Source organism: Nicotiana tabacum, chromosome 6 (genome assembly GCF_000715075.1).
Source record: "Nicotiana tabacum cultivar K326 chromosome 6, ASM71507v2, whole genome shotgun sequence".
Classification (NCBI taxonomy): domain Eukaryota; kingdom Viridiplantae; phylum Streptophyta; class Magnoliopsida; order Solanales; family Solanaceae; genus Nicotiana; species Nicotiana tabacum.
In genome coordinates, this window is record NC_134085.1 from 66,869,928 (window position 1) to 66,880,742 (window position 10,815).

Sequence of the window (10,815 nt, forward strand, 5' to 3'; positions counted from 1 at the left end):
TACTAAAAAAAGGATATTATTGTCTTTCTAGGGGGAAACTTTTCTTACTACCTTTGATGATGAGAAAAAATGCAATAAAGAGCATAGGAAAAGACACTGCTAAGAAATAGATATTTTTCTCAGTTTATGATGCAGAAGAAAAAAGATATTGGGGTTCTTTAGGAAAGCACAATAAACTATATGTTTCTACTCATTTAATTCTCTTTTTGAATTCCTATAAACCAAAAAAAATAAGAACTCGACAGATGTAATGATGTAAAGTCACTAGTATTTTATTTTCATTTGTGAACGAAGAAAAGGAGAACGCAAAACAACAAGATAGTACTTTAAATTCTTATAGTAACAGCTTCCCACATATGGTCCAGCTTATATTCTTCAATGTCCGCCCATGAATGTACGCGCAGTGGGCATATATTATAGTCACAAACTAATATACCTATGTGTCTCACAAATGAGGTTGAATGCTTCCCAACAACTCGATCGTTGTAGAAAGTGACACTCAACTTTTCTCCAACTTTGAGTCCTAGAACATTTTTACACTTGTTCTTTCCTCTCACTTTTTTTCCTTTTCAGATACGCATGAACCTGATAATTATAAATTTAAGTCAAACAGTAAAAAAGTGGCAAGTGGCAGTGCAATAACAACAAAAAGATATTACAACTTGAAACAACGAAATACTTATTTCGTTTCTCTAAGTGTCTTGCATCACTTCAACTTCTTGCGGGACGGAAACATCATCTCCTAGTGTATCAAAACCAGGAGGTGCAAGACTCTTATTCTGAGCTAGTTCGTTCAAATAAGAAGCTGGTGCATTACAAATTTTACTTTTGCCAATCGGGAGTCTCTGTTCAGCATTTACTCTCACCGAATCCAAAGTTCTGAAGCTTTGCCCTCGTCCCCTTGCTAAGGTGCCAGGTGCAAAAAATGAATGCTTAACAGTCTTTGAAGTTGATTCCATTTCAAACTTCTGAGATTTTGATGGATTCATCTCAACCTAATACAACAAAAGAAATTGTTAAGCTAACTTGATAAGAAAAAATAGTTCAGCAATTTGTCAATAAAAAAGGGATGCCAACTAGCACTTTGACTCTTTTTGAGGCATGGGAGTGCATTATAACCTAAATGTATTAACAAGAAACAATATTTGGAATATGAAAATATCCCCACAATTCTTCACAATTGTTTCCAACAACTGAAACATGGAAACTCTAATGAGTAATAATTCTATTCACAGATATAATTGCACCCCAAATAGTTAGGCATATTCCACTGGAGTCCAGAGAGATTGGAGAACGTGCTCCATAGATCAGTAGCCAGCTTTCACTGAGGGAGCAGGTGACTGATTGTCTATTCTTACTTTTCACACATAAAGCATCTCTTACGCTGTTGTATCACCTTCATAACCTGGAGTAACACTGCTCCTAAGGATGCTATTGGCACCTCATTTGCCTCACAAAGAGTTAGCTCAATATCTAGCTAAGGTCATGTGAGATATGCAGGTTTGAGGAATCCTTACGTTTCCAAAAAGTTAAACCATTCCAGCTCAAAGCCTTCTTGATCATCATGCTAAAGCTTTTCATCACGAACAGGAGAAGCAGAGGAGATATCAGAACTTTCCCTCCCCCTCTCCCCCTCCCACCCCCAAGTCCCTTTGGTGAAATCGTTTTGGTCCTCAGACACCAAACTGTCTATGCCAATTGGCAACACAACACTTGTCTTCCATGTGACCTCTAAGCATCTCATGCTCCTCCTAGGATGACTTGAACATGAGCAGTATACTTGTCCACTCTGATCCTTGTCCTAGTTGTTTCAGCTATTTGACTCCCAGACACATATGCATCCTAAGACAACACCTCTTCAGTAATATATCGGGTACAATTAAGGTTCTAGGATTTTAAGTTTTTCCAAAAGAAATATAGAAACTGGGAAAAGAACAGATTATAAAGCCTATGCCACTAAAGTAAGGTATACATATGTCCAGTGGCGGAGGCAGGATCTCCACGAAGGGGGTTCAAAATATTTTTTTGTATCTAGTGGGAATTGAACTCATGACCTTATGTAGATTTTGAACCCCTTGACCACTAAACTACACTTTTGGATTGTGTTAAGGGGGTTCAAAACTTAATATATAGAGGTAAAAAACAGATTTTGCCTTATATATACAGTGTATTTTTTCGGCGAAGGGGGTTCGGGTGAACCCCCTTGCGCCCCCTAAATCCGCCCCAACTTTCTGGGGATGATAGTGTTCCCAATGAAAAAAGGGAAGAGTCCACACCAGGTTGGCCATGGTCGCCAAAACTCTGATGGAAAGGATTAATGGGTAGACAAATATGAACATTGTAAAGAGTTTAACAAATTAAAAGCAAACATGATAAAGTTCCAAACCTTAATGAGTTCGTTTCCTTTTCATTTGTGTAGAATTATCTAACTCCTCAAAATCACTATCCTACTCCTTCATAATGTCAACAAAATCACAAGGTTGAACTTTTTGTACAACATGCCATCCTTTATTGGAAAGATCATCAGCATAAAATACTTGTGATACTTGGTTGGCTAATACAAAAGGCTCATTTGTTTTCAGAAAGCGTTGGCGGTTAACACTTACAATGCCATATTCATCTACTTTAACTCCCTTTTCTTCGTCATATATATCAAACCACTTACATCGAAACAAAACCACTCTTCCGCTTCCAACAAATTGTAACTCGAGAATCTCGGTTAGTTCTCCATAGTAATCAATATTTTTATTCTCTTTATCTGTCTCACCAACTACAACCACCCCACAATTCTGGGTTCTTAAACCTTTATCATAGTCTTGCACATGAAACCTATATCCATTAACAACGTAGCCATGGAAACTTGTTACATATGGCGTAGGACCACGTGACAATGAGACCAAATCTGTCATTTTCTTACTATCATCGTGTTTGTGCAGACCTGCAACCTATCATGCACAAGTACATAATTTAACAAATACTATTTGCATACTTGGTTTGAAAACTAATAATTTCTTATTAGTACTCACCTTTTATTTTAACCAACTAATGAATTGCCGATCCGAAGTTTCTTGAGAGTTATTAGCTGGAGTTTGTGAAAACTCTCTACAAAAATTGAAGAATAATATGTCATTTTAAATAAAAAAAGTTAGAAAGTGTAAGTAAATTATTGGATTAAATCATTGTTTACTCGAGAAATGGTTGAACTTCATCACAGTTCTTTAAAATATAATATGTGCTTGCTCGAATTCATATGAATCAAATCTACATGGTTTGCCACCTCTTAAAGCTCTTCCAGATTCACAAAAAAATGTTAAACCTCCATCACATTCTACAACACCACCATCACAATTTCGTTCAAGGCGATTAAATTTTGTTTCCATTGTATTAAAATACCTTGAACATAAGGTCAAACATTCAGTTGCTAAATATCCCTCTGCAATAGAACCTTCTGGGCAAGCCCTATTACCAACTAAAGACTTCATAAAGTATATGTATCGCTCCATTGGATACATATGCCGATATTGAGTAGGTCCAGCAATCTTAGCTTCATTAGCTAAATGAATTGACAAGTGCTCCATGACATCAAAAAAAGTAGGAGGGAATACCTTTTCTAACTTGCACTCAGTTTTCGGAATTTGGCCATCAATTCGTTCTAATTCTTCCATGCTTAAATATTTCGCTCCAAGAATGTTGAAAAATAAAGACAACTCAATAAGTGGTTCACTCACAGATTTGCAAAGCATTCCACGTATCGCAAGTGGGGCTAACATATTGTAGAATAATATGGCAATCATGACTTTTTAAGCCTGAAATTTTACGATCCTTAAGGTTGACACACTGAGAAATGTTTGTTGAAAATCCATCCGGGACCTTCAGATTTTTTAAAAAATCGCAAAACTTGTACTTCTCTTCAGGAGATAATGTGTAACATGTTGTTGGTAAGGCATATTTATCCCCATTTTTTATTGGATTCAATTCTTTCCTTATATTCATCGCTTGCAAATCTAGCCGAGTTTTTATGGTGTCTTTGGTTTTTCCTTTGATATTCAAGAGTGTTCCCAAAATATTATCACATATGTTCTTCTCAATATGCATCACATCTAAATTATAACGCAACAATAGACTTTTCCAATATGGAAGATCAAAGAAAATACTCTTCTTATTCCAATTATCACCCCTGCTCTCGTGTGATATTTGAATCTTCTTCTTTGGATCCTTTGTTAGTTGTAACACATCTAAATCAGCCACATGACCAAGTATATCTTCGCCGAATAATATTTTTGGTGGTAATCGTCGCTCCTTAGTGCCATCAAATGACTCTTTATCATTCCTCCATTTATGATCAAGAGGTAGAAAGCGTCTATGGCCCATATAACACTGCTTTTTACCATTTTCTAACTTAATTGAGGAAGTTTCTTTATTTCAACAAGGGCAAGCCAATTTACCTTTTGTACTCCATCCGGACAAATTCGCATATGCTGGAAAATCATTAATGGTTCATAGCAAAGCAACATGTAACATAAAGCTCTTTCTAGCCGACGCATCAAAGGACTCCACTCCAGTTTCCCATAATTCCTTTAATTCTCCGATCAAAGGTTGGAGATAAACATCAATAGCATCTCCCGGACTCTCAAGACCAGGGATAAGCATAGACAAAATAAAATTCTCTTTCTTTATGCATAGCCAAGGTGGTAAATTATAAGGAATAAGTACTAAATGCCAAATGCTATATGGAGTTTTGGAATTTCCAAATGGTTGAAAACCATCTGTAGCAAGTCCTAGTCGAACATTACGAGGCTCAACAACAAACGATTGGTGAAGTTCATCAAACGTTTTCCATGCTATTGAATCAGTTGGGTGCCTTATAATACCATCATCAAATCTTTTACCATGATGATGTAACGACCCGGCCCGTCGTCTCATGAGTTACCGCTCCGTTTTCCCCATTTTCAGCTTCCTTATGTTTCATTATCCATATCTTGTGTAATCTTCTACATTTTATTTCCCCGCTACATTTATCCTCTTTCTACCTAGATGCACCACAAACTTTGCAAAATTGAAGAAGCTTATCATCCTTCTGATATAGCATGCAATCATTCTTACATGCATCAATCTTCATGTAAGAAAGCCCAAGGTCCCGAATTATCTTCTTTGCATCATAATATGAAGCAGGCAAGTTTGATTCATCAGGCAACAAATCTTTCTTTAACATTTTCAACAACATTGTAAATGACTCATTACACCAACGACTAATACTTTTAATGTGAAGTAATTTAATCACAGTAGAAAGTTTAGAATTTTTTGAACCTTCGTACAGTAGTTGATCAAAATCCTTTAAGAGCCTATAAAATAGTTTTGCTTCCGGATTTGGTTCCTCCTCAACAAAATCATCACCGCCCGATTCTATATTGTCTCTATCGAAATTGGGGTATAAATCTCTTAAAATCCCATGTATTTCATCTTCACCATCACTATCTTCAACATCATTATTATCTGCAAGCTCAGAATCTGATTGTGGCTCACCTAACCTCTCCCCGTGGTGATACCACAAAGTATAATTTTGGATTATTTCATATACTATTAAACGTGACTTAACTTGCTCATGCGTTCCTGAATATGCATTACCACATTTGACGCATGGACAACGTATTGTGTATGTTTCTCCTAGTCTTGTGAAAGCATAATCCAAGAATTTCTCCACCCCAAGTTTATAAGCATCATCAAGTCAATCATGAATAAGTTGCATCCATTGTTTGTCAAGTGTCATAATCTAGTACATGCATAATATGTATATAATAAAATTATATTAACAAAATAATGCAAAAGAAGTAAGAAGTAAATGGAATAAAATTCATTTACATAGATTAAGAATCTATGAATATTCATATAGTTGCATAAATAATTTAACAGGTTAATTAAGAATTTATGAATACATTAGATTGTCAATTATCTTTATTAATGTAATCTAACATGACTTGCACTCTTTGTAGTTTATACAAATATTGGCTTGATTAACCGTATTTCTAATTTTTCTAGCACCAGTTCCGGCATAATCGATTGTGTTCTTGCCATTAACTTTTCCTTTTCCCTAGTTAGAAAGTCTTGCTTTTTGTCATCAAGAGCTTAAAACTAAGTACTTTCACAAGTTTCAATTTCAAATTAAAGATGGTAACTTGTTGGCTTATCAGCTACTAATTTTTATCTGTTTAATTGGTTTTGCAAAATATGATGCTCCACTTTTGAGATAAACACAGAGCTCCCTCAATGAGATTTGATGCCTATTACGTAATCGGTTTATCAATTTACACAACAAATTTGAATGACAAATTTCCATAAAAATGCAGCAGCAACTGTCCGTTTTCAGACATAAATCCCACCAAATTCATATAACAAAATGAAAGAAAGGTAACAAATAAGACGTCATCTGGTAAACCAACGGATTATACAAACTCACAAAATGGAAATGCAGAAAAATCCACTCCCAGTAGCGCTGTTGACCTTGTGAAATTCTGGAATTCTACTTATTGTTTAAGTGGTTCGAAGCAGAAGTTATTCTACGTATTTTGAGTCTAGATGTGTGTGTGTGTGTGTGTGTATATATATATATATATATATATATATATATATATATATATATATATATATATATATATATATATTGATGACCGAGAAATCGGTCTGGGGCCGATCCTTTGGACCAACCGCAGCCTTTAAACTCGGTGGATAATGGGCCCGCCCCTCTACCCTTCTCCACTTGTATATTATGAGATAATCACATATTATTCTTGCTAATTTATTAGATGCAGTAAGTACACGTCTTTTAGTAGCTATTGAAGATCAATATTCTTAGTTAATGATAGACAAAAAATGTTTTCTATTTATAAAGATCAGTAAAAGTTAATGCAATAAACAGAATATGGCATTGAATTGAGGTAGTAGCAGCAAATAACCCAAATTTCCTCAAGCTTAATTTTATTACTTCACTGAAATATTAATTTCAATGTATTCTGATAAGCTAAAAGGAAAAATGAAACTTGCATTAGTTTATGGGTTGGACTCAAATTTGATTAAATTAAGCTACTTAATATGCATACTAAAAAAGTTTGGTATTTTAGTATACCGAAATTTTGAAACCTTAATACTGAATACCTAACCGAAGAACCGAAATATTGATATCTCAATACCAAAGACCGTACCGAAAACCGAAGAACTTGTATCGAAGAATCGAATTAATTTGGTTCGGACATAGACCTGTTTTGCGGGTAGATTAGTTACTTTCTTACAACCTATTTGTTCATATACATTAATTCACCTTATTCTAGATGCATATTAAAGTAGATTTTCAAAGACAACTGGTAATTACAAGAAATAGACTTTAGGCAGTTTATATCAAGCCAATAATTTATCTGATTCATATATTTGTGCCTAAAATGGAGCAAGTATGGCGAAGTTGGTTTCAGAAGGACCTGAAGAGGAGATTTTGGTGCCCATTCTTGCAAGCCTCCATTATGACTTGAGAACTTGACTGCTATCCTAGTTGCTGCAATTCCCCTTCTAGCACATTTTTGGATTTCTCGGATTTTATGCCCACCCCTAATTTCACTAGAGAAAGTTTACAATACAATCATGACCAGATATTGAGAAGCTTTTTCCCAATAACAATATGCAATCAAACCCAATTTCAAAAAATAATCTGCTCTAAAGATGAAAACACATAGCTATTATGTAAGGAGCAAAATTCAATGGAAATAAAGAAATAAGCTCGGCACATTCAACATCAATACTCATAAAACGTACCTATAATTATAAATTTGAAGCATATGTAATTATAAGAAAAAACTCAATATTTGAAAAACAGAGAGAGAACTGATAATATAAAAAAGTGCCCAATGTCAAAATATTTTACTACAAGTTTAGAGCTTACCTTGATGAGAAGGAGAATGAAACCTAGGTTGCAGAGAGGAACCCAAATTGTGATTCTTTGTAGAGTTCAATTTGTGAGATGCTAGCTATTAATTGCTCTGTAACAAACTATAAGTTATTGTATACTTATATAAAAACATACAGTACGTTCTTTTGGGGGAAGGGGGGAGGCGAGGGTGGGAAGAGAGTTGAGGGGTGCGTGGGTCAGTTGTGGGTTGGGCAGAAAAAGAGGGGAAAAATAGCGCCCAATTTTGTTATTTTAACGTCTGGACTTTATTATTTTAACGTCTGGATTTTATTATTTTTAATGACCAAAAATTATCCTTTCGTTAATATTACTCCTAAAATTGATTTTGATGATCGGAAATAAAATTGGTCGTCGTAGATACACTTATAACGACCGGATTAAAATTTCTTTGTTAGAATTTGGTCGTTAAAAGTCAATGTTCTTGTAGTGTTTGTTGATACTGTACCCGGGGGGCGAGCCTTTGTGTGTTTACTTTTCATAATTGATTGTAAATTACCTTCTTAATTATTGAAAAAGACTTTTCATGAAATTACATATGAGTTAAAGAATTTTACCTATCTTTCACTGATTTACTGATTTTAAATGGTTTTACTACTTCATTATAGAATGCTTTGTGCCCTTCGTGATTTCTTTCGTTCAGTCTTTACTTACATTTGTTACTCACTGAGTTGGAGTACTCACTTTACTCCTTGCACCTTGTGTGCAGATTCAGGCATTGCGGATCCGACCAGTGCGAGTTGAGAGCTCCTGGTAAATATCGGAGTCCACGAGGTAGCTGCTTGACGTCCGCAGTCCCGTGTTTCCCCCTTTTTATCATTTCTATCTCTTATCAGACATTTGTAATAGTTTGTAGACCTTTTATACTTGTATTAGGTTTTATAGATGCTCATGACCAGTGACACCCCGATATCGGGCTGTGATGGGTTTTTCTATCGTGTATTTATGATATTATCTGCTATTTTGAACTATTTATTAGGTTTTGACTATTTCTTAAATGCTTAATTATTAATAATTTAGGAAATGGGAAGTGTCGGCTTGCCTTGTCTTCACGAGAGGCACCATCACGACCAGGTTCGAGTTTGGGGTCATGACAAAGTTAATATCAGAGCCTAGGTTACATAGGTCTCACAAGTCATGAGCAGGTTTAGTAGAGTCTCGCGGATCGGTACAGAGACGTTTGTATTTATCATCGAGAGGCTGTAGAAACTTTAGGAAAAACATCATATTCTTGAAATTCTTGTCGTGCGAATTTGTTGATCCGAGTACTAAACTTCTGTTATTCTATTCTCTCACAGATGGTGAGGACACGCGCTACCGGTCAGGATGGACGACCACTAGTACCACCAGTTATGGCCACCAGAGGCCGAGGACGCGGTCGTGGTCGTGCTAGGGGCAGAGCAGCTAGGGCAGCACCTGCAGATCCACCAGCTGCCCCAGTTCAAGATCAGGTCCCAGTTATGGACGCTCCAGTAGCACCAGCTCAGGCGCCAGCTGTGCCCATTGTGATTCCGGGTCTTCATAAGGGGCCTTGGCTCAGATCTTATCAGTTTGCACTGGCCTAGCTCAGTCGGTTTCGGCCACTACAGCCACAACTACTTCTCAGGTCGGGGAAGGCAATCAGACTCCTGCCGCTCGCTTACCTGAGTAGGTCATGCAGGGACTTCAGACGTCGGGGGCACATCCAACCCAGCCGGTTGCAGCTGCTCAGGACTATGTAGTTCCTGCTATGCCGGAAGATGAGCAGTGCAGGTTGGAGAGATTTGGTAGACTACAGCCTCCGACCTTCAGTGGTGCAGAGGGCAAGAATGCCCAGTGTTTCTTAGATAAATGCTAGAGGATGCTTCGTACAACGAGTATTCTAGAAACCAGCGGGGTCGCTTTCACTACTTATCAGTTTTCGGGAGATGCCTTTACTTGGTGGGAGGCTTTTGAGAGGCGTAGTCCTGTTGGTGCAACACCCCTTACCTGGCAGTAGTTCTCTGTTCTCTTTATGGAGAAGTATGTGCTACAGTCCCGCAGAGAGGAGTTGCGTAGGGAGTTTAAGTGGTTGCGTCAGGGAAAGATGACTGTGACGCAGTGCAGATGAGGTTCTCTAAGTTAGCTCATCATGTTATTTGGATGGTTCCGACAGATAGAGAGAGGATTAGGAGGTTTGTTGATGGCCTCACTTATTAGCTTCGTATTCTCATGACCATGGAGAGGGTGATTGGTGCAACTTTCGAGGAGGTTGTGGATATTGCCCATGAGATTGAGTCTGTTCATCGACAGGAGCGAGAGGAGAGGGAGGCCAAGAGGCCTTGAGGATCTTGTAGTTACAGTGGTACTCCATCAAGAGGTCAGTTTCAGCATGGCATAGGCCGTCCATTCAGGCATGCTCAGCCAGCTCGCCTAGGTTATCGTGGGGTGTCATCAAGTCATAGTTCTCATCAGGGCTAGTCATCACTTAGTGCCCTTCCAGCTCAGAGTTCGTCCCGTGCTCTATCAGTTCAGGGCTCTTCTATGCCGAGCGCATCTGCTAGTAACTTCGGTGTGAGGGGTTCCCTTCAATCCCATTCTCCAACATCTGGGAGTTGTTATGAGTGTTGTAAGATGGGTCATATGTGGAGGTAGTGCCCTCGTTGTCTTGCGAGTTCATCTCAGTAGAGGGGTCAACCATCGGCTTCAGTGCCAGTTACCTCACTACCACCCACCAGCCAGCTAGGGGTAGAGGTCAGTCAGCTAGGGGTCGCCCCAAAGGGGGAGGTCGATCAGGTGGCAGTCAGGCCTGTTTCTATGCACAGAGATGCTATTGCTTCAGATGTTGTTATTACAGGTATTATTTCAGTCTGCCACAGAGATGCCTCTGTATTATTTGATCCCGGTTC

General features: G+C 37.7%; 1 long non-coding RNA gene across 1 annotated transcript; it reads right to left on the reverse strand.

Moving 5' to 3' along the window:
- Positions 1–251: 251 nt before the first annotated feature.
- LOC107802896 (uncharacterized) lies at positions 252–8,120 on the reverse strand. The gene is made up of 3 exons (XR_012710122.1): positions 7,925–8,120; positions 7,467–7,602; positions 252–995 (listed from the first exon to the last, which is right to left on the reverse strand). It is a non-coding gene; the product is annotated as an uncharacterized LOC107802896 (long non-coding RNA).
- Between the last annotated feature and the right edge of the window lie 2,695 nt (positions 8,121–10,815).